This window comes from Macrotis lagotis, chromosome 1 (assembly GCF_037893015.1).
Source record: "Macrotis lagotis isolate mMagLag1 chromosome 1, bilby.v1.9.chrom.fasta, whole genome shotgun sequence".
Taxonomy (NCBI): Eukaryota; Metazoa; Chordata; class Mammalia; order Peramelemorphia; family Peramelidae; genus Macrotis; species Macrotis lagotis.
In genome coordinates, this window is record NC_133658.1 from 400,821,682 (window position 1) to 400,846,838 (window position 25,157).

The 25,157-nt window shown below is 40.9% G+C and overlaps 1 protein-coding gene across 4 annotated transcripts in view; it reads left to right on the plus strand.

Moving 5' to 3' along the window:
* Positions 1–284: 284 nt before the first annotated feature.
* Positions 285–25,157, plus strand: part of SYNPO (synaptopodin) — a 71,502-nt gene continuing 46,629 nt past the window's right edge. For 2 of the 4 annotated variants that reach the window (XM_074212626.1, XM_074212628.1), the window contains exon 1: positions 285–453. The gene's annotated coding sequence lies outside the window, so the exon portion shown is untranslated. Of the gene's footprint in view, positions 454–2,442; positions 2,522–25,157 lie in introns of all 4 variants that reach the window. The other 2 variants (XM_074212627.1, XM_074212629.1) reach the window with 2 other exon arrangements.

Here is a 25,157-nt window from a genome sequence, read left to right on the forward strand (position 1 = left end):
AGTGGGGGGGGAGTGGGGGCTGTTTCAGGCCTCCGTGTGTGTTTGCAGAGTGGAATATGGGTTGTTTTTGTTCCTTCTCTGGCCTGAGCCCTTAAAAATATAGACAGCTAATGTCTTCAGTATGTATGAAATATCCCGTATGCTAGGAAACAAAAGGGGCTCTGTTATTAAAGTTTCATTTCCACACGCCCCCTCCCCCCTCCCTCCTCTTTTCCTCCCTCCTCTGGCTCCCCCTGTCACCCTGCCCTCCCCCCAGCCTCTCTGCCGGCTCTGCTCCGGAGGAGGGACAGAGGGAGAGAAGGAGAGAAGAGAGCAGAGCAGAGCCGGCTGGGGTCCTGCTCCGGGAGGGAGACAGGAGGGCAGGAGTGGATGGCATTGGAAACCAAGGGGTCCCTCCCGGGCGCAATTCTTCCCACCCTCTGGGTCGGAGCAAAGCGTTTCCTCTGGTTCCAGGTGAGGGAAGAGAGGATGGCGGGAGAGAAGCAGTGGGCTGGGCTCTGGGAAGGGAGATAGGACCCCTGGGTTCCTGGGGTGGTTGGGAGCCTCTCTGCGGGAGCTGCCCCGGAGAGGACAGCGACTCGTCCGTCCCGTCCTTTCCCCGGGCTCTGACTCAGGTCCTGCCCGCCTGGGCTTTTTGCCCTTCGAAGAGCTGCCTGGGACGGAAGTTCCAGTCTGGCTGGGCTAAGTGGAACAGCATGTGTCTCCTGCTCAGAGCGGCCTGAAGGAGAGCGGACTAAGCCGGCCTGGGACCCTGGGCTCCGGGCCCCGGGCCCCGGGCTCGGCGGTCCAGTTGTGGGATGGACGCATCTGTCCTGAGGGTGTGTGTGCATGCGTGCATCTGAGTGCACGTCCTTTCGGGGCCATGCTTCTGTGAGTATTTTGGAGGGAATAGGTCCATGCATGTGCCCCAACGTGGAGGGCTCTCAGATTGGGTCTGCCGGAGTGCGTTTGTGTTCCTGGGTACGTGTCGGAGCCCGCATGTGTGCGTGAATAAGCACACATCCAGATAAGGATATGCATGTATAATCATGCGTGTTGACGAATGTGCGTGTGTATGTGTGAGTCCATGCATGTGTCTAATGTGCAAATATTTTTCTATTGGTGGAGTACATAAATGCTTATTCGGGGATGAAGTGTGCTGCAGGGAGTAGGGGGCTGTAGGGGGGTTGATGGCTTTATTTGGGATTTTGATTGCCTTTCTCAGAGGAGATTGTGGCCCCATCTTATTAGCACCTCATTGGGAGGTTTGAGTACCTCTCCCAGCCTGAATATTTCTCAGTTCATTCACACCTCCTTAAGGATAAATAAGAAAGACTTGATTGGTAATGGATTTGATTAGCTTTGGCTATTATGGATCTCAGGGGCAGCTACATGGTGCAGTGGATAGAGGCTTGGAGTCAGGAAAACCTGAGTTCAAATACAGCCTCAGAAACATCTTAGCTGTGTGACCCTGGGCAAGTCACTTAACTTCTGTTTGCCACTGGAGAAGGAAATGCCAACCACTTTCCTATCTTTGGCAAGAAAACATAGGCAGAGTCATGAAGAATTGGGCACAAATGAACAATAAAATTGTGGATCTGAGATAAGCTCTTTGCACTGGACCTATACTAGATGAAAGGGATAGAGTTGGCCTAGGTTGAAGAAATGTAAAGTTGCTGCAGGATTACGAATGAATTTGGGGTTCATTGATATATGAATGGATCAAGTAGATCAAGAAATACCTTGCCCCAGAAGGAGTCCTTGAACCTCTCAAGGAGGGTCATATGTGCTCATGTTCTCAGACAAATGTATTTGTCACCACAGGACTGCCTCTCCCTTGGTGTACTAATTAGAATTACTTCCAGAGTCCCACCATCCTGTCATCATTCATTGCAGCTGGAGTTCAGTGTAGTCAGTTTAAAATGTGCCCCAACAAGAGGGGGTGAGGACATCTTTGTCCCTGCCCTCCCTAACCAAAAGAAAGGATAGGCTAACTTTCTGGAGAAAATCCTGGCACAGACTTTTTGGTTGCCACCCTCTCAGCTCTCTGGGGGAATCACGGAATGTTGGCAATCATCTACCATAACTCCTTCATTTTACAAAGGGGGAAACTGATGCCCGGAGATGTGAAATAGAATCTGTATGACCTTAGGTCATATAGATTAGAAAGTGACAGGCAAGGCCCTGGGGCAGGGACCTTAGCCTTTCTATCTCCCCTGCCTCCAAGCACAGTCTCCAATTGCACATACAATGCAAGGCTTACTACCCAGGGAGTCAGGTAGGCTAGAAGTGGTATAACGAGAGTGAGTTCTGGGTTCTATTGCAGCTTCAGATACTCACTGGCTGGGTAATCCTGGAACAGTCATTTGGCTTCATCTATAAAATAAAGGCATTTGATTTAGCCACTTAGGTCCCTTCCAACTCTAAATTTGTGACCCTACTTGTTTCATTCTCTGTCTACAGATTCTCATTTCATGAATTCTCTTTGGGATCCTACGGGGAAGGAGAGATACCTACTGAGTAACAATCTCATTAGTTTAAGGTATAAGATCTTTCCTTACCCCCTCCCCCCATTTCTCTCATTTTTTTAAAATTCCTTAAGCTTGTTTGCCTCCCTGGAAATAGTAGATATTTTATGCATTATCCTGAGTGAAAGACTTAAGCAGAAACGTAAAAAAAAAATGCCTGTTTTTGTATCCCCCAACTCCATGTGCCTGTAGGTGGCTAATGTTGATTCATTGATTTGTATAGCACTTTACAATTGTCAAGGTGTTTCACTACATATGTTATCTGATATAATCCTGACAATAGTCCTACAGAAAGAGGAGGGGCCTGGGAGTAGGTATGTATGTGATGCAGTAGAATCCGGAAGATCTGAGTTCAAATCTAACCTCAAACACTTTATCCTGGGCAAGTCACTTAACCTCTATTTTGTCTCAGTATCTTATTTATTAAATGGGGATATACTGGAGAAGGAAATGGTAAACCACCCCCATGCCATTGCCAAGACAACCCCATGGACACTGTCACATAGAGTAGGACATGACTGAATGATTGAACAATAACAAATAGACTATTTATCCTCTTTTACAGATAAGGATATCAAAACTTGAAGACTTCTTAGGGTCATATGATTAGTTTCTGACAGAGTCAGGTCTTAAAGCCAGGTCTTCTGACTTCTAGTCAAATAGGTCAAATGCCTAGGAGCCCTGGTAACCTGATTCTCCCTCTTCTCCCCACCCCTATTGACAGTCTTTCTGTGTTTGGGCTTATATGACTGTTGCTAGGGGCTACTGGAGGTACCTATGGGAACTCCTCCATCTTTCCAGCGAACCTTGTACTACTGCCTTATGAGCCTGGAATTTTTCCCAGCTGAATTTCTACCCACCCTACATGAACCCCTCCAAAGCTGCAGAACATACACCATCAATTACGGCACAGAGTCTGGTTTATTAGGACTGAGCGGTTGTAGCAGCTTTGAAGCTCCAGGGCTCTGGCTGCTTTTTCTTTCCAGGAGACAATTAGGAAGATTCCTTCAGGGAAAAAGAAAAGGGGGGAAAAGTAGGGAGTTCAAAGGAAAGAGAAGGAAGAGAGCTGGAAGACTCGTGCTATGATGGAAAGAACACCAGCCTGGAAGCTTGAAAGTCTGGCTTCTATTTCTGGTTTTGATCTTAACTTGCTCTGGGACTCTGGAAGAATTATTCTTTTCTCAGAGCCTCAGTTTCTCCATCTGTAAAACAGTGACAATATTTGTCCTACTTGAACTCATGGTGTTGTGTGCAGAAGGTGCTGGTAAACCTTCAGTCTCAATATAAACAAAATATTGTTATCTCTGGGTCTCATTTCCCTCATTTGGAATATGAAGGGAGTGAGCAAAGTAGACTAGAGATAGTTCTAGTTTCCCTTCAGTTCTGACATTCTATGAATCTGCCAGGTAAAGGATGAGGATTGTCTTTCTTGAATTTGTAGGAGTCCTTAGGCTGCTGATTCAATTCCAGCTCAAAAGAGGTTTTTCAGCTTTGAGAGGCAGCACAGTATAGTGGAAAGAGTACTGGCATAAGGAAGATCAAGTTCAGATCTTGCTTCAAACATTTATTAGTTGTGAGAGCCTGGGCAAGTCACATAATTTCCCTGAATCTCAGATTTCTCCTTTGTAAAATAAAGGAAATGAACAAAATTATCTCTTAGACATCTTTTAGCTCTAAATTTATGATCCTCTAAAAATCTCATTGTATAAATGTAGGTGTGCATGTGTAATGTATATGAGTTTGTGTGGAGGGAATGGGAAGTTGCAAGGGATAGGTGACAGACCTAGGATATTTAGATCAACAATCTCAAAATCAGAGCCACGAGGTCATCCCAGGGAACCACAGGGTCTGTTTGCTACTTTTCTAGATTTGCTTTAACCTCCTCACACATCTGGATGGGGTGGTTGCCCCTGCCCTGGCTTTTTTCAGGCTCCACAAGTTTCAGTTACTGTGTCTTGGTGTAACATTATCAGGACTCTCCCAGCTATTCTCCTGTTCCTATTCCCTGGAGGGAAGACCTCTGAAATAGAGCAGAATCACAATAGCTCACATTTCTATAGCTTTTTGTACTTTACAAAGTGTTTCCTTTGCAGCAGTGCTTTGAGGTGATTAGTGCAAGGGTTATTATTCCTATTTTGCAGAAAAGGAAACTGAGTCTCTGGGAAGTTGTGATTTGTCACCAGCTAAAAAAGGACTTGAGCCTAGAATAGGTAATAGGTTTACAGGGTCTAGAGCAGAATTGAACTTTAGAAAAGACAGTAGTTTACATTTACCTAGCACTTAGAGGCTTATTTATAAACCTTATACCTTCCTTCTATGAGCAAATACAAGTAACATTATTATTTTCCCCCATCCTCATTTTTGTCTGGAAACAGAGTCAGAGACATGGTTTGTCTGTCTAGTACAGTCTGAATTCCCATCTAGGTCTTCCAAACCCATATTTCTTTCCACTTCACTCTCCTGAGTTTTTCTACTTCACATGCAAGGTGGATGAGCTAGGAGCTAAGATAAAGTGTAAGGACTACAGATATTTAAATTGATAAGTCAGTTTTATTTGTTTCCTACTCTTGGTGACCTCTTTTTAGGATTTTCTTGACAAAGGTCCTGGAACAGTTTGTTATTTCCTTTTCCAGTTCACTTTACAGATGAGGAAACTGAGGCAAGTGCCTTGCCTAGGGTCACACAGCTTGCAAGTTTCTGACGTTCAGATTTGAATTCAGAAGATGAATTTTTCTGACTTCAGGCTCCAGACTCTATCCACTTTGCTACCTAGCTGCCCCTAGTAGAGGGCTTTTCTTTCTGTTTATTTTGACATTGTTATTTATTATTAGTAGTATTTTGTTTTTTGTAAGACAATGGGGTTAAGTGATTCACCCAAGGTCACACAGTAGGCAATTAAGTGTCTGAGGTCAGATTTGAACTCAAGTCCTCCTGACTCCAGAGCCAGTGCTCTAGCTACTTCGCCACCTAGCTGCCCCTTATTTTGACATTATTTTTTTTTGTAGCTTTAAAGTACCTGATTAATGTGAATTATAAATTCCTTGAAATGTTGCATGTGTTTTCAAGTTTACATTATTCAAAATTAAAATTATGTAAAATATGGTCATTCACTTCAGTCCAATGGAAATAAGCAGTGAAAATTGAAATAATGGAACCCATTTCAGGGAATTCGTTTTTCATACTTATCCAGACCTAGCTATATGTGCATGTTTTAATCAAGTGTAGAGATTCCAGGCAATGGCATGCTGTCCTCTGTACACAAAGCCACTTCAGACCATAGTCTCCCTTACGTCTGAGTCTTGAGCTTTGCCTCCAGGACTGGGATAAGTGACACTGAACCACTCCATTGGTTCAGTCTCCTTGGGGCCAGAGAGCACACACATGTGAGACAGCTGGCCTGGGTTAAGGGCACCGTCCATGACCAGGGAAGCGAGCAAAGCCAACAGGCCCACATGGCAATTGAACCTTTGACCCTAGCCTCATTAGCTATATAATGTGCTATATAATTCATTCAGGCAACATGCATTTCAAATGATATCCAAGGTAACTCAATACCACTTTGACAAAGAATTTGGACAGTCTTTGAGTAGTTAATGTAACAGGACTGTAGCTGAGAGTAACTGGATTGTGCAGAAAGTGAACTCTTCCAGGGAAGGGCAGATGTCTGGTAGTACCTAAGTGTATCCCAGCATGTGGTGGTCCCTGAGAGTCATTCTGTAAAATTTTGCTGCATTTGCTTCAAAACACTCTTGTATGAAAGTCAGAAAGCAAATATGAACACTGCTTCACAGCTAAACAGAAAATTCAGTAACTCGTTCCACAGAGAGCGGCAAATCAGGAACAGAAGTCCAGATATCCTGGTTCCTTTGATGTTAAATGAGAGAGCTGGTCTAAATGATCTCTTAGATTCTTTCTAGCTCTCTGGTCTCATGACACAGACTTCTGGGCTATGTCCATGGAGCTTTATCATTTTCAAAGCACTTTCCCCGAGGGGTGGGTAGGATAAGGGATGATTATTTCCATTTTACAAATGAGGGAAGGGGTTGAGAGGTGAAGTGGTCTGCCCCAAATCACCCAGAGAGGGTCATTTTATGATGTAAAGCACAGGATTTTAGAGACAGAAGGGACTATAGAGAGATAGTTTAGACTTCATTTTATAGAGGAGGAAATGGAACCCAAGAGAGGTAAATAATTAATGAGGTGTTAATAATGAGTTATTAATAACTCTTAATAAAGGTTATTAAGCTCTTACTGTGTATTAAATGCTGGGGATGCAAAGAAAGACAAAAACCACCTTCCCTTTGTCCTGCCCTCAAGAAGCACACATTCCAGTGGGTGAGATAATATGTGATGTGATGTTTATCCTCTTGAAGAAGACCATGACATCAGCAAGGTGATGCCATGACAAGCACAAGAATTGGATTTGAGTGGGGAGGTGCTGTGCTAAGTTGCCAGCTTCACTTTTTCCTCCACAACCAACTGGATCCAGTGACCAGATATGAATCAGAATGACTGGAGATGGCCCTGGATGTGAGGCAGAGTTAAGTGACTTGCTCAAGGTTACACAGTTAAAAAAGTGTCTGAGTCCTTTTGACTCTAAGACCAGTGTTCTATCCACTATGCCTCGAGATAACATGTAAATAATCAGGTGTATAGCAGATATGGGTAACCTTAGGGGTGAAGGCATTAGCAAATGGAGGGACTAGGAAAAGTCTCTTGCAGAAGGTGAGTCTTAAAGGAAGACAGGGAAGCTAAGAGGTAGAGGTGAGGAGGCAGAACATTCTAGCTAAGGGAGATAGCCACTGCAAAGGTGCAGAGTTGGGATGTGGAGTGCAGTGGGGGAAAAGCAAATAGGATATGGAAGGGAATAAGGTATGATTAGAAAGGTAGGAAGGCATCAGGATAGGTAGGAATTTAAGTGCCAAACATAGGATTTTATATTTGATCCTAGAGGTAATGAGGAGACATTGAAGTTTACTGGGGCTTGTGGTGGGGTGACATGTATTTTAGGAAAATCACTTTGGCAACTGAATGGAGGATGGATTGGAATGGAGAGAGAAATGAAACTAGAGTTACCAGATGTAAGAGGCAGAGCTGGGTTTCAGAACTGGCTATTCTGACTCCAAATTCTCCATTTTTCCCATTTCCCATTGTGCTCTTCTCTGGGGCCATAGGATCTTAACTCCAGATCTCCAAAGCTCTGTTCATTATACCTTCCCATCCTTGTTGAAATAGGTGTATATGTGTGTGTATGTACATGCATATGCTTGTGTATGTGCCCATACCAACCAGATGGCTTTAACTCTGACTGTCAGTTCTCTGAGGATGAGGATTATTTGTGCTCCAGGACCTCCTGTTGAACCAGGGAATCCCCTTCTCTGCTGCTTTACTCAAGGGAGATGTCTTCTTCCCATGCCTGGAATAGTCTCTCTTCTTTTTTTAACCTATCAAGTTCTTTTCCATTTGTTAAAAAATCCAAATAAAATGCTACCTCTTCTGTGAAGCCTTCTGTGATACCCCCTGTTGATATTAACCTTCTCCATGACCTCACAAAGTCCTTAGTTCTACTGAACTTTTTAATTTACTAGACATGTAGTATTGTGAACTAGGGTTATCTTTGTGTCTTATCCCTCTATTCGACCATTGGCTCCATTAGGGCAAGGATCAAATCCTAGCCAAACCTGTCTCTCCCTTATCATTTAATACAACAGTCCTATACAGTAGGCATATACTAAATGCTTATTAAATGAATGACAGTTTATGATGTGACTCTCTAAGAGCATATCCAAGGAGAATCAGTTGACAATAGCTGCTGGTGGTGAAGAGGATGGCAGGGAGTTGGGAACAGTATGAGACTTTGTGGAAACAGAGACGGGGCTTTCCCTTCTTTCCAAATTTCTCCCCTAGGTTGACCATGTGTTTCAATCTGGCTTCTCTTAGGCCACAGATGGGAAGCAGAGAAGGGGTTAATGGAGAACAGGAAAGGAGGAGAATAAAGCAAACAGAATTGGAAGAGAAGCCCGGGGCTTGAGCTGTTTGGTCTGGCTGAGAGGCCTGCCTGTCCCCCGCCCCCACCCTGGAAGGGGGGCCATTCCCAGGCAGCTCTGCAGACAGACTCACACATAGAAACTCCGACCCACCTCCTCACACAGACTCTCTGTGTGTGTGGCTTTTGAATCACAGCATCTTAAGAGTTGGAAGACAAGAAAGGTCTAGTGGAAAGAGCCCCAACTGGCTGGATTAGTTGATCATAAAGATCAACAGTCTAGTCCAAGTCTCTCTGTCCAGAGTAGAACCCTGAGGGCCCAGGCTGGGGAAATGACTTGGCCATGGACTCATGGAGAGTTTGTGGCTGAACTGGACTAGAACCAAGCTTGGGTGGGGCATGGTGGGTGAGAAGAGAGCAAGAAAGAGAGAGAAGGGTATGGATTCTTTGCCCTCTTTCTGTTTCTCTAATGCACATATTTCCTCTTCCTCTACTCTCACAGTTGTTTCACATACATACACACACACTTCTGTGTGTATGTGTGTGTGTGTGTGTGTGAGACCATGTATATGTATTCTTCCACCTTTACCTACATATGTGGACCATGCATCTCCCCTCCCTTGATCTGTCTCTTTGTCATCTATTATTAACAGCTTTACAGACAGTTATTGGCAGAGGCTCCTTCCCTGCCAGAGCACTTCTCTTGCCACCCTTTAGCTGCTTTTGCAGCACTCCCTTGTTATTATTTCTTATCTAGGAGGATCTTAGGGATCTAGGAGGCTCTTCCTGGGTCTCTCCATGAGCCTCCCTGAAACAGAACCAAGAGCCCATCCCTTCAATCCCCATTTCACTTCAGGAACCAGATCTCAGTTCTTATTGGCTTCCTTCCAGGGATATGGGCCAACCTCCATCTGGGGGTTTCAGCTAGTCCCTGGATAGTCTTGGGAAAGGAATGGATGTTAGTGGATTTTCCTTTCTGGAAAAGGGTTTAATTGGAAATGGGTAAAAGGGATTGTGGCTCTGGGTGAAGTCTGTAAAGGACAGCTTAGTTGAACTTTCCTCATCCACCCAGGAACTGGATTAGATTTACTTTGGATCAGTTCAATTCAATTCAACAATATTTCACGGAGCACCCTAGATACCTATAGGATGCATAGGGTACCAAGGACTGATGGGTAATAGCTGCTATTGGTGGCAAATTTCCAGGATCTGGGGGTAGCAAGAGCCATTAGTGTGGTTTAGGGGAATCAGAGTCCATAAGATCATGGATTTAGGGCTGAAAGGAAACTCTGAAGTCATCTAATCCAAGCCCTTCATTCTAGAGATGAAGAAACTGTAGCCCAAGAGAGGTTAGGTGACTACCTAAAATCACACAGACAGTGGAAGAGTTGTGGTTCAAATTCATTGTCTTCCAATACTTTGCTTCTTGCCTGTCAGTAGCATGAGAACAGTCATAAAAAGATGTGCAGACACAGGAGTTTGGGAGTTTCAAGATGCAAGAGACCTGGTGACTTCAATAATTCTCTGAGGCTGGAAAACATTTCCATAACATTTATAAGTTCCTTGAGGACTTGTGTGTAAAGGACTTGAAACATATCAAAATCTGCTCAATAATAGCAGCTTCTCTTTCTGTATTCTAGAAGGTTTATAAAACTCTTTCTTCACATTATGAGGTAGCTAATGCAGGTATTCCTTTTTACAGGAGAGAAAATGAAAACTTAGATAGAAGTGGCTTATTTAGGTTTACACAGCCAATAAATGAGAAAGGATTATACCTAGGTTACATTCTAGACTCTTTTCATTATACCACGTTGCCCAAGAACCCATAGAGATTTTTCTTTTGAATCAGTTCAAATTCGTCTTCTCTTTGGAGTTACCAGTGAACTCCTGGTCACCAAAAAGAATAGTCATTTTTTTACTTTAATATCCTTGGCCTGCTACTTGATAAACTAAGAACTCTCTCTGTTTCTGTCTGTCTGATTCTGTTTCTGCCTTTATCTGTCTTTCTGTGACTCTGTCTCTGTCTGTCCATCTTTCTCCTATAGGTTCAGTCTCTCCCTCTCCCTAGGTTCCTTCCCTTCTATCTGCAAGCATACTCACTGAGGTCTCCCTGTTCTAGAAAAAAAAATGTTCCAAGAACATTGCTTAATTATTGTTGTTGAGTTGTTTCAGTCACATTCAACTCTTCATGGCCCCATTTAGGTTTTTCTTGGTAAAGAAACTGGAGTTGTTTTCCAGTTCCTTTTTCTAGTTGGAAGATCAGGAAACTGAGGCAAACAAGATTTAGAAACTTGCCAAAATGCACACAGCCAGTAAATGTCTGAGGACAGATTTGAACTCAAGAAGATGAGTTTTCCTGATTTCAGACCCTGAAATCTATCCACTGCATCACCTAGTTGCTCTTGAACATGCTATATTCTAGGGGAAGCTAGGTGGAGCAGTGGATAGAGCACTGGTCCTGAGTCATATGGGTCTGAGTTCAAATTTGGTCTCAGACACCTAGCTGTGTGACCTTGGGCAAGTCACTTAACCCCATTACCTTTTTAAAAAATCCCAAAAAACCATATTGTATTTTGTATACAAAAGACCTTAGAATTGGGAGCAATCCTTGAAGACCATTTAGGGCTGTCATTTTATTTTACAGATGGGGACCCTGAGATCCAGAGAATGAGAGAAACTTAGAATCATAGGATTCACAACCAAAAGAGATCTTAGGACATAGAACAAAAAATGACAGTGCCAGAAGGGACCTTAGAGATTATTTAGTCCAATCTCTTAATTTTATAGATGGTAAAACAGACATTCAGTAATGTGAAGTATTATCGCACAGGGAATCAGTGACATCTCTCTCTCTGCTCCCTTTCATTTCCAAATTGCCTTCCATCCAGTTGCTCCAATCCTCTGTTGTCTGACTTCCAACCTCACCTGCTCTCTCCAGTCCACCAACGACTCTAATCATCCAATCACCAATGACAGACAGCTAATCACCAAACTGAATGACTTTCTCAGTTGTCTTCCCAGATCTCTCTGAAGGATTTACACTGTTTGTTGAACAAATTAAAAAAAAAACTATTCTTTCTATAGGACTCTGAGGAATACAAAATACTTTCTTTAAAAAAAATCCTATGAGGTAGGTGGTAGATGGTGAACTGAAAGCATTAACCATTATTAGTTAGGGACCTCTATCTGTCTGTTTCTTCCCCTGTAAAATGGAGATGAGAAGATCAAATGAGGCAATGATAATAATAATAATAATAATAATAATAATAATAGTTAACATCTATCTTGTGTTGACTAGGTACCAGACACGATACTAAACACATTATAATTATGCTCTCATTTGAGATTCATAACAACCCTGGCAGGTAGGTATTGTTATTATCTCTATTTTATAGTGGAGAAAACTGAGACAGCCCTTAAATGGTTTGTCCAGAGTCATATATCTAGTATCTGAGATCATATTTGAACTCAGGGCTTCCTGACTCTAGGCCTGTCACTCTACCAACTGTATCATTTTGTTCAGTTGTGTTGGACTCTTCATGCCCCATTTGGGGTTTTCTTGGCAAAGATACTGGAGTGGTTTTCCTTCTCTAGCTCATTTTACAGCTAGTTGCCCTCAATAATAGAGTAAAGATATTAAAGATAATATTTGTAAAGTACTTAACACTGCCTGGCACACAGTAGGCACTTAAATAAATGTTTGTTAACCATCTTCTAGCTCCTAATCACTTCAGCTTTTTTTGGACTAGTTTCCTCCATTAGGAAAATAAGGTGATAGGATTAGCTGATCTCTAAAGTCCCTTCTAGTTCTAATGAGCTATATTTAAAATGTGAACATAGTATGCTTTGTTTTGCATTCAGACTCTGGATTTTTCCTCTGAATGTGGATGGCATTTTCCTTAACAAGTCTCTCAGGATTGTCCTTGATTTTCACAAATTGTGAAAATTGTTTCCCAGCTTTCTGTATTCCTTCATCCTATCTTCCCCTTATTCGTACTTTTCTTTCTCCCTTTCCCTTATTCTCTCCCCACCAATGTTTTGCTTTGGCCTGCTGTTGGTCTTACACTGTCCTTTCCCCTGTTCCCTCCCCCTTCCCTGTAGGGTAGAATAAATTTCTAGATCCAGTTGGGAATGTACATCATTCCCCCTTTGAGCCTAATCTGTAGAGAGTAGATTTACTCAGTGTTTACACTCTCTCTGCTTTCCCTCTACTATAACAGATCCTTTGTGCTTCTTATGGTGTGGATTATTCTCTAATGCCTCCACCTTTTCCCAGCATAATCTTTTTCAAGTCTTAATTGTTTATGCCAGTCTTGAACCCACACCTTCTGTCAAAGTATACTGCTTTCAAATGATAGAAGTACAATTCTCAAGAGTCATAAACATCATCACAGACTAATTTATACCTATTACCCTCTGTCCACTCCCTATTCCCTACAATTTATTATACCCACATCTTCCCTATTGTTCTTCCAATAGAAATACCCACAACCTCTGTTTAATTATGTTCTTTTCTACTAGCCCTAACCTAAGAGAAATATAATTCTCAAGAATTACAGATATTGTCTTCCCATTTAATCTTATTGAGTAACTTTTTTTCCTTTAGTCTTATTGACTTACATTTTTTCTTTCTGTTTACCTTTTTATATATCTCTTGAGTTTTGTATTTGAAGGTCACATTATTTATTCTAGTCTTATTGACTTACATTTTTTCTTTCTGTTTACCTTTTTATATCTCTTTTGAGTTTTGTATTTGAAAGTCACATTTTTTTTATTCGGTTCTGGTATTTTTATCAGGTAAGTTTGAAAGTTTGAAAGTCCTCTATTTTGTTGAAAATTCATCTTTTCTCCCCTGAAAGAATATGCTGAATTTTGAAAGAGTATTTGGTTCTTGGTTGTAATCCAAGCTTCTTTGCCCTCTAGAATGTCAGATTCTCCTATCCTTTAATGCTGAAGCTGATAAGTCCCGTGTAATTTTTTTTTTGTTTCATTTTCTTTTTCTTTTTATTAAATATTTTATTTATTTTTAGTTTTACAATTTTCCCCCTAATCTCACTTCCCTTCCAACCCTCCCCCCGCAAAAGCAATTTGTCAGTCATTACATTGTTTCCATGTTGTACATTGATCCAAATTGGGTGTGATGAGAGAGAAATCATATCCTTAAAGAAGAAACATAAAGTATAAGAGATAACAAGATCAGACAATAAGATATCAGTTTTTTTCTAAATTAAAGGGAATAGTCCTTGAACTTTGTTCAAACTCCACAGTTCTTTATCTGGATACAGATGGTATTCTCCATTGCAGACAGCCCCAAATTGTCCCTGATTATTGCACTGATGAAATAAGGGTGTCCATCAAGTTAATCATCACCACCCCCATGTTGCTGCCAGGGTATATAGTATTTTTCTGGTTCTGCTCATCTCACTCAGCATCAATTCATGCAAATCCCCCCAGGCTTTCCCGAATTCTTGTCCCTCCTGGTTTCCAATAGAACAACAGTGTTCCATGACATACATATTTTTGTTTGTTTGTTTGTTTTTTTTTTTAGTTTTTGCAAGGAAAATGGGGTTAAGTGGCTTGCCCAAGACCACACAGCTAGGTAATTATTAAGTGTCTGAGACCGGATTTGAGCCCAGGTACTCCTGACTCCAGGGCTGGTGCTTTATCCACTGTGCCACCTAGCTGCTCCTTTTTTCATTTTCAAAGAAGACCATGACATCAGGGAGGTGTTGCCATGACAAGTATGTGAATTATATTTGAATAAGGGGGTGTTATGCTAAGTCACTAGCCTCACTTTCTCCTCCAGAGTCATCTGGGTCCAGGGTCCAGATATGGATCAGGATGACTGGAGATGGCTCTGGATATGAGGCAATCAGGGTTAGTGACTTGCCCAAGGTCACACAGCTAGTAAGAGACAAGTGTCTGAGACTGGATTAGAACTCCTATCATCCTGAATACAAGACCAGTACTTTATCCACTATGCCACCTTGCTGCCCTGTGGTCCCTGGTATTTACAGTGTTTCTTTTTGTCAGTTTGCAATATTTTCTCCTTTATAAGAGAATACTGAAATAGGCTACAATATTCCTCGGAGTTTTTATTATGGGATCTCTTTCTGAGGATGATTGATGGATTCTTTCAAGGACTATTTTATCTTCTTGTTCTAGAATAGAAGGGCGAATTTCCAAGATAATTTCTTGTATGATATTGTCCAGGCTCTTTTTTTCTGATCATGGCTTTCAGGTTGACCAATAATTTGTACATTATCTTTCTTGGATCTATTTTTTTCTGGTGAGTTGTTTTTTCCTCAGAGGTACTTTACATTTTCTTCTATTTTTTCCAGCCTTTTGGTTTTGTTTAATGGAATCTTGGTGTTTCATAGAGTCATCAGTTTCCATTTTTCCAGTTCTAATTTTTAGAGTTTTATTTTCTTCAGTTAGCTTTTGTGTTTCCTTTTCTAGTTTGTTAATTTTACTTTTTGATGAACTATATTCATTTTCCAGTTGACCACTTTTAACTTTTAAAGGAGTTGATTTCTTTTTTCCATTTGGCCAATTTTACTTTTAAAGCTATTGTTTTCTTCAGTCAATTTTTCATAATTCTCCTTCAATATTCATTTCTTGGGGCAGCTAGGTGGCCCAGTGAATAGAGCAGCGGCCTTGGAGTCAGGAGTACCTGGGTTCAAATCCGACCTCAGACGCTTAATAATTACGTAGCCTTGTGGCCTTGGGCAAGCCACTTAAACCCATTGCCTTGAAAAATCTAAAAAAAAATCTTTCCTTCATTTTTCTTCTTTCTTTGATTTTTAAAATCCTTTTTTGAACTCTCCAAGAGGTATTTTTGGATTTGAGACCAATTCAAAAACTCTTTGAAGGCTTCACTTGTAGGTATTTTATTACTGCTTTTCTCTTCTAAGATGGTGTTTTTATTGACCCTCTCAGAAAAATAGCTGTCTGTGGTTATCACTTTTTTTGGGGGGGCTCATTTTGATAGTTGAGCTCTGCTCAGTTCCAAGCTTTTTATGCTGAGGCAAGGGTCTGGTTGGCTTACCACTAGTCTATGACATTGCCTATGCTTCACTTGCTAGCAGTTTGTTCCCTGTCTTAGGGTAACCAAACCCAGTCCCATCTGTGGCACTAGCCTTTTCCTGGCTCGGAATTTGTCTGCAGTTGGGACCCTTACTACTGACCTGCTGAGCCTGGACCTGAGCTGTGCTGTGGCTAAGAGGTGACTGCTCCCCCATTCCCCACCCCCAGCTGACTTTCTAGCTCTCCTGCCTACAGTGGGCTATCCTTCTACCCTTTTACATGAGTCAGACCTTCATTGAAGTTCCTCCACAATATCTTTAGTTGAGAACTTGTTTCATTCTTTTTTTTTTTGGTAGGTTCTGTCACTTTAGGGTCTGTGTAGAGGCTTCATTTACAGTTGGTTATGGAAAAAAATCTGGAAATCTTTTAACTTTGCTTCACTCTCACCATTCCAAAAGTCCTCATGAAGTTTCTTTTTTAAGGTTTGATATGACTGCCAAAAAAAAAATGAAGGTCCTCTGTCTGAGTGTCAGCTTATTTTCATGAATTCTAGAAGCTTAAACCCTGGACCAAGTGCTGCACAGCCACACCTCCCCCAGACTCAGGACTATGCCCTCTGCGACAGGCCCTGTGGGTCTCAGGAAGGGGGTGAGCCTTTGGGTCATCTAGAATGGAGAAGTTTGCCAACAGATCTCTTTGTATAATGCAATAAACTGGGGTCTACTCAAAAATATGAGGGGTAAGATTAAAATTAAAATTAGCCTCCAAATCATTCCGAAGTAAGGGTTAGCCTTTGACTGGCAACTTGATTATCTTTTCTTTGGACTTTTGTTCTTGCTTGTAGCTGCTCCCTAGAACCTCATGGGGGCATCCCCTACCCAAAGCTCAATACTATATTTATAGTGATGACTTCATGTTCTTTTCTTTTTCCTCTCCAGAAGCCTTCTCCATGGCCTACATATTTATAAATCTGGCTAGGCAGAAATAGACACTGGGAGGGGAGGGTTTGGAAGCTTCATGAACAGGTTGGATGCAGCAAATTCATTTGGAACCCAGTCCTGAATCTGCTCACAGCCTATGGCTCTGCCCTGGCTGTAAGTGACTTCATGAGCAGATAGCCAATTGTGGGGGCCATTGGCTTGTGATGTCACAACCTATCTTGGGTTGTCATTTCCCATGAGAGAACATCTGTCCCTTTGTTGGGTTGTTCATTCATTAAATGTCTGTAAAATGCCTCAGAGTCAATGTGTTCTGCTCACTTCCCTGTCTACCATGCAATTCCATTTCTAAAGACTGTTCTCATTTCCCTTCTCTAGAAGAAAAACCCAGGGTAGGGCCTGTTCTTAAGGAGTCTTTAATGCAACTTAGTCCCCTAGATCAATCAACCCAAGGGTTTTCATTGTCCCTGGAACCCTAGATAGGCTTCTTGCCCAACAGTAACTCAATGAAGCCAAAGTCACTACAATAATTTAGCACTTTCCAACAATCTCTCATTCATTCATTCATTCATTCATTCATTCATTCATTCACTCATTCACCCATCAGCTTCATACATGCTAGTAGGGACAAGGAGCTATCACTCCAACAAATATTTCTTAGGTGTCTATTGTCTAACAGGCATTGTGCTGGGTGCTAGGGATAGAAATACAAAAGTGAGAGAGTGACTGCCCTTATGAAGTTCACATTCTTCTATTGAGGAATACAATGTGTTCACAAATTTATTCACAACAAATACAAAATGAAGATTACCAGATGATACTTATAATTAGTGGCATCAGAAGACAGGAAATCCTTGGGCAAAAGATCAGAAAAGAAAGGAAAACCTTGAAGGGAGCTCGAGGTTCTAAAGCACAAAAGATGTTAAAAGTATATATAGAGAAGAATCTTGGAGTATCAGAGCATAAGAGCAGAACATGGATGATAATCCTTGCAAAGGAGATCAAGAAAGAGGGGTATGACAGGAAGTGAGGAAAGTTTTATAAGAAACCAAGGAAGAGAGAGTTTCCAGGAGGAGGAGAGTGGTCAACAGTGTGAGATAATGCAAAGAAATCGAGGATAAGAACTGAGAAAAAGCTCTTAGATTTAGCAATAAAGAAATCACCATGGAAAGAATAGTCTGAGCTGAGTAGTGGGGTTGAAAGCCATGTTGGAAGGGGTTGAGAAGTGAAAAGGTAATAAGAAAGTAGATATAATGAGTATAGACAGCTTTCTCATTTAATTTTTTTCAGTTACATGCAAATAAAATTTTTTATAACATTTTATTTTCCCTTCATTTATATATAAAGCTAATTTTAAACATTCATTAATTTTTTTTTAAATTTTCTCCCTTCCTTCCTTCCTTCCTTCCTTCAGGTTATTCAAGTGCAAGCATGCAAAAGATATTTCCATATAAGTCATTAAACAAACCTTTTTAACAACACTTTAAAAAATTGTTTTAAATTCTTCCCCTCTTACCATCCTCTCCCATTTCCTTGAGAAAGCAAGCAATTTGATTGTAGAAAACATTCTCTAGGAGTTTGGCTGTAAGAAGGAGGAGAGATATAGGAAGATAACTTGAGGGGATGGATCAAATAAATATATATTTTTTTTTTTTGCTTTTTTTGGTGGTGAGAATAGGGGAGATCTAGGCATTTTTGAAAGCAGCAGAAAAGGAGTCCATATATGCATATGTATATACACACATATATTCACACATGTGTATTATATATCTATATCTATATTTAGATAGATGATAGATAGATAGATAGATAGATAGATAGATAGATAGATAGATAGATAGGTTGAAAATGAGAGAAAGAGAAGGGTTGACTAAAGGAGTAAGCTCCTGAAGGAGATGGGAGGAAATATGTCTGAGAGAAAAGAGTCCCCTCCTCTGAGACTGAAACAGAGGAGGGGAGGGTGGAAAAGTTGAAGTTGAGGAGATATAACCCAAGGTGCTAGAGAATGACTCAGTGCTTTCTTTAGCTTATCAGATTTATAACTTGTATCGAATAATAACAAAACTATACATTTCCATTGCATTTTAAGGCTTATAAAGGACTTTTCTCACACGTACCCTGTGAGGAAAGAAATGCAAGTATGCATCCTGTATGAGGATAAATGACTTGTCCTAGGTCATACAGTCACTCAGTGAGAGAAGTCAGGATTTCAACAAAGATTTTTTGATTCTAAGTTCACAGTATCTTCCACTATATTGTCTTTCCTGCCTAGGGAAAAAGGCAGTTATTGGGTTTTTCCCCCCTTCACTGGAGATGAGAAAGATAGGAAAAAGAGGGAGAAGATGCATAGGAGGAGAAATCAAAGAGGAACAGGTGGAAGGAAAGCAGATTGAAAGATATTTTGGTTTGAGGGGTGGTCAGATCAGGCATTTTGCCATACAGTAGAGGGACAAGGCAATGAGGAATAGACAAGCCCCAAACTTGAGGCCTCCTAGATGGTGGTGGAAGAGAGAGAGCACTGACCTTGGACTCAGGATGTGTCTAGTACCAGCCCTGCAACCAACTTACTGCATGATCTTGGGCTGGTCATTTCCTTCCTTTGGATCTTATCTTCTGCCTCTTTAAAATGAAGATCAAATGGTATCTAGGTTTCCTTCCAGGTTTGAGAGTCTTCATCTTTTGTGCTTCATTCATTCTGCATTCTAAAACCCTTTTAACTTTAACATTTTTGACTGTCCTACCTGATGGGAACTTGTCCTGGTTGGGGGACTCATTTGATTCAGCTGAAATTCCCAGGGAAGACTCTGTACACACTTGATTCTAGACCTTGACTGGACTCTTCTTCATGACCATGACTTTGGAATCAGAGTCCCTCCTTAAATTTTACCTCCTTCTCTGTGAGGTAAAATCTGGCTCCATCTTTTTTTTTTTAATTAAGAAAGATAATCATGATTAAATGACTTACCCAGAGTTAACATTGTTAATAAATGTCTGTGGTTGAATTTGAACTTCCCCTGACTCCAAGGCCGGTATTCTCTCCACTGTACCAACTAGCTGCCCCATATCTATCATTTAAAAATAATTAATTTATTTTTCCAATTCTATATAGAGATAATTTTCAACATTCATTTCTGTAAAATTTTCTCCCTCCTACCCTTTCCTCTCCCCATCCTAGATACCAAGTAATCTGATCTAGGTTATACATGCACAGTCGTGTTACACATATTTTCTTATTGGTCATGCTGTGAAAGAAGAATTAGAACAAAAAGGAAAACATCATAAGAAGGGAAAAGCAAAAATCAGCATTTAAAAGATTGTATGCTTTGATCTGCCTTCAGATTCTGTAGTCTTTCTTTGAATGTGGATGACATTTTCCATTGCAGGGCTTTTAGAATTATCCTTGTGGATACATTTTTTTTTTTTTGAGGACAGCAGGGTTTTTTTTTTTTGACCTTTCACTTGGGTCAAGGATTCTATGGATAAGAACAAACATACAAATAAATATTTACAGTTTGGGCAATTGTAGATCCAAAGAAGAGATGGACCATCTAAGTCTGGAGACAGACCCTACATCTTTAGGAATCCTATTCTCTTCCTCTCCCTAAATCTCTTCTCTTAACCCAGGAGCTTCATCCTTTAATTCCTGAGACCTCTATATCAAATCATTCTAAAATGATTTTTATCTCAGAGCTAGAAGGGACTTCAGAAGTCATCTAATCTGAACTCCTACTTAAAGAATATTCTTAGGAGCATCTGGGGATAGAGCACTGACCCTGGAGTCAAGAGGATCTGAGTTCAAATTCAACCTCAGACACTATCCATGTGGCTCTGAGCAAATCATTTAACTTGGATTGTCAAAAAAAAAGTAGTCTTTGTGGTATTAAGAACAGCAAGTGATCATTCAGCCTCTGCTTGAACACCTTCAGGAACATGGAACTCATCATCCATAAGGCGATCTATTCTATTTTTGTACCCTGTTCTGTGTTTTGTACAGTGATTCTTCCTTATTTTGAGTGAATCTTTTCCCATTGACCTTCCTCTTGTTGATTAATTCAGCTTTTTAAAGAAAAACAAGTTGAATTTCTCTTCAGACAGCTTTTTTGAACATTAGAAGACAAATCATACTCTCCCTTAGTTTTCTCTTTCCTTGGACAAAGGCCCCCCCCATCTCTTATTTTGGTCCTATGACACATTCTTAGAGTCTCTCATCCTGGCTTCCCAGGAAGTCTATACCATTTCTAACATAGCCCTATGTTCTCATGTTTAGAGATGGAAGGAACTTCAGAGCCCATCTTGCCCAAATCCCTTATTTTACAGATGGAAAAAAAAACGAATTCCATGGAAATGAAATAGCCCAAGATCACACACATAGGATTCAGGATTTGAGTCTAGCCTCTCCAGATTCCAGAGTGCTTGTTCTATTCTAAATCCTTGTTTTAATAACAATAACAAAAATGTAACCTCAAATATATGGCTCCTTTTCTTTCTTATTTTTCCCTAAGAAGAAGACATACTTTCTGTATTGGAAAAGTTGTCTATGCCCCTCAAGAGATAAGATCTTTAAGGACCAACTAGAGGGACCTAGCAAATGGCAGCTGATCTGGGAACTTGGAAACCAGCTCAGACTATTAAGTCCAGATCAAGATTTACCTCCCATTCTACCCAAAGAACAGAGATCACTCTGCTGACTTTTTCTTCATGCTATCTACAGTAGATGAGATTGTTCCAACCCCTGTTCTCCCTGCACCATAAATTTGTAATCTTTACAGTTTCAAGAGAATGAACCAAATTCCTACCACACTGGCTTTGCCCCTGCTGTTCCCTCCATCTGATATTCCTTTCCACTCTCTCTACTTGCTTAAATTCTACCCCATTCTTCAAGATTCAGCTAAGATTTCACCTCTTCCAGAAGTTTTGTCTCTGGACATTAAATATTTTTGTTAAAGTCATAAACATAGTAAATATATAAAAAAGGTGGGGTAAGGATTTGATCTTGGGTCCTTTGATCCCAAATCTCATGCTTTCAAGGTTCATTTCAAATGAATAAGCCAGTTTGGGGGGGAAAATAAAGGTCAGAAATCTAGGGGCTCAGACCAGGCCAAGAGCTGCTCTCTTCTAAAGAGAGCATCTGATCTAATTCTTTCATTTTAAGGAATGAATACCATAAAGGACAGAGGAATCATAGTAGGGTGGGCCCTGGATTTGGAGTTATTTATTCAGCCCTATATTTCCCAGCATCTAGCATAAGGTTTGGCACATAGTAGGTATGCAATAAATATTTGTTGAATGAATGAAAAAAATGAATGAATAAGTCAATGTATTTATCTCTAGGCATATCCACATATCTTTTTCTTCTGGGGGATTTCTTCTGATCCCAAAATAATGTTTGCTATCATTTATATGGTTCCTTAAGGTTTGTAAAGTATTTTATAAATATTATCTCATATGATTCTCATAACAACAAGGGAGGGGGTGCCACTATTATCCTCATGTTACAGATTAGGGTACTGAGGTAGACAAAGGCTATATGATTTGTCCAGGATCATACATCTAGTAAGTCCTTAGGTCATATTTGAACCCAAGTCTTCTTGACTCCAGGCTCAGTGTTATATCTGGAAAACTTATTGAGCTGCCTTTGGTTTGCTTCTAATTCCACTGTCCCCAAACCTGGCATGGGTCGAATCCGTCTTCCAGTACTTCCCGAGCATCAGTGGTCTCAGCTTCTGTGAGAACTGGACATCATCCCCACATTTTAGGACTTTGAGGTCTGGGGAACTGGAATAGGAAATCATTTCCAGGCAGGCTCCTATGACTGTGTGACTGCAAGAAGGGGTCCCCCCCCAGGGTAGGCATGGAACAATCCCTCAGTTTGGTATTGGTAATATTGGTAATCAGACAGCAACTCTCCGGGGAAGAGGATCTGAATGACATTTCTGTTGCTAGCTATCCCTCTCCTTCCCAAATTGGCAGTAGAAAGATTGCGCCAGCCAAAAATATTTGTGTGGGTGGAGGAAAGTTAACTTTATTTTTCCGCCTTTTTCTCCTTTCCTGGAAACCAGGGTCATGTCAAATACAGCAACACAGAAGCAGGAATAGATGAGAAGCCGCCCACAGGGAAAAAGGGAGGGAAAGCGGGGATGAAGAGCAAGCCCCTTCTCCTGGGCCCCTCTTCCTCCACCTCCTCCAGCCAGACTGAAGATGAAGCCAGGCTGGGAAGGATTATTTGGGCTTGTTGGGTTGAGATTGAGGAGGGAGCAGCTCTGGCCTGGTCTGAACCCCTAGATCTCCAACCTTTATTTTTCCCCCCAAACTGGCTTATTCTTTTGAAACCAACCTTGAAAAATATGAGATGTGGAATCAAATGACCCAGGTTCAAATCCACCCCCCCTTTTATATTTACTATGTTTATGACCTTTGCAAAAATTACTTCTGTTTCCTAGGCCTCAGTTTCTCAAACTGTAAAGTGGAGGATTGTAGATGATTTCTAAAATCTCTTCTTAGCTTTAAACTTGTGATCTTGAAAGGTTCTGATTTTGTAGGTTATACAAATGAAGACCAAAATCAAAGAATCAGAGGTAGAAGGGAGCTTAGAGGTCTTTCTAGTTCAATCTCCCTGCCCCATTTTGAAGAGGATAAAATATGGCCACCAGATTAGGTTGCCATTCAATCTGAACCACAGGATCTTTAGCTTGGGGCTGGAAAGGGACTGGTCTTATCCCTTCATTTTATAGGTAAGAAAAAAGAAAAGCAGAAAAGTGAATTGATTTATCCTGGGTCACACAGAGGGAAGGTTAAAGATTTGAAATTCTGATTTAAATCCCCTGTCATCAAACACAATGCTCTTTCCTATAACTAGTATAGGAATTCACTAGATAGGTCCCTACTCTAGGATCTTGTCTTTTTTTGTATCACTATCTAAATTGTATATTTTGTAAAGTTGACCATTTGAAAGCCCTGTGTCTGGGATAGGAGAAGGGTGGGGGCTGAGTGAACTTGTGAAGTAATGAAAGATGCCTTCCTGAGATGGATGCACAGGAGAATTGGCTGGCTGTACTAGTTGGCATTAATACCATCATTAAAACTGGAGTGCTGAATAACTTCAGTGGAAAGGATGGATGAACTACAGAGAGGGGGAGACAGAGACAGAGATAGAGACAAGACAGAGACAGAAACAGACGGAGACAGAGACAGAGAGAGAGAAAGATTTAGACCAAAGCCCAGTTCTGCTGGTGACACTTTCACCAAACAGACATCCCCCTTCCTAGATTTTAGTTTCCTAATTTCACCAGCTATCAATATTCCATCCATTAAGACCAGTCATCCTTAGAATCCACACATGGGCCCTTCTGTAGCTGGCATGGGTTTTCTGCAGGGATCAGATTTATTCTTATCTTCCTGGACTGATTACAAGAATCTCTCTAGGTCAGAGAATAGCTCACCTCAGAGACCAAGGCCATGTCCCTAGCCCACCCCAAACACTGGCCTTGATAGTTAAAAGAACTGATCTCTCTCTTCACAAGCATGGGATGGATAAAGGTAGAGGTGGGCACCACTTAGACATTAATTTTTACCTTCTTCTTGCCCTTTTTAGGTCCAGGACAGCTCCTCCCCTTTCTCCCCATCACAATTTTTATTTGGTTGATACAAAATCTGGCCTCCAATACTTACTATTCGTTCATGTTGCTTAACCACTGTCTGCCTCAGTTTTCTTTTGTGTAAAGTGGGATAATAATAGTGTCCCATCTCCCAGGCTTATTGTGAGGATCAAATGAGAGAATATATGTGAAGTGCTTAGGTCACAGTAACTGGCACATAGTAGACATTATTTAAATGTTCACTCTTATTATTATCATTATTAAAAAGACAATATTTATAAAGTACTTTGGTCAAAGGTCTAGCACATGAGATCTCTATAAACAATTCATTATTTTTTATCTCGCCAGAGGTGCATTAAGTGCCCAACGGAGAGCCAACCCTGAAAAGTTAAGCAAAACGACACTGATGGCTTTACATCTTAGCTGGGTTTTATACTCAGCTTTTGGAGAACTTTTTTCCCCCTTCAACTGCTTTTTGCTGTTTCATGAAGTGATACTACTTGTAACCTTTTGTCCTCCACCTCAACAATGTTTAGGAAGAGTCTTTTACATGGACAGGAATAAACATGTGAAGGAGGAAGGGTTAGAGCCGGGGAATCTTAGCCTGGGGTCACTTTGGCAAGGACATCGAGGTCTTGAAGGAGAGTCGTGTGAACTAAGTCTAGAAAGGTAGGCCAAGCCAGAAATACTTCAGATGTCAAACTATGTAGCTTGTATTTTATTCCAGAGACAGTAGGGAACCACTAATGATTCTCAGAGGTAGGGAGCGATATAGTTAACCTTGTGCTTTAGCTCAAAGTTTTTAACTGAATTTTCTTCCTCTTAAGAGTTTTGGTCATTTCAGCTTTTTTTTTCCATTAACTTCCCTGTCATTCATTTCTTGACTCCTTGTCCTTTGATGACTGCTACCCAGAGGGCTGCATTGAGGGTCCATGCTGGTCAAGTCATATTTCATTTATTCTCTGCCCCAAGTAATTTCTGTTGGGATAGAACTATCCATATCTATATGCCTGTATCCTTTGCTTCAAGCCTGGTGGATGTTAGCATGTTATCACCTTGACTCAGAAAACTATCCTTTAAGATTATTTTGATAGTTAAGTGGAAG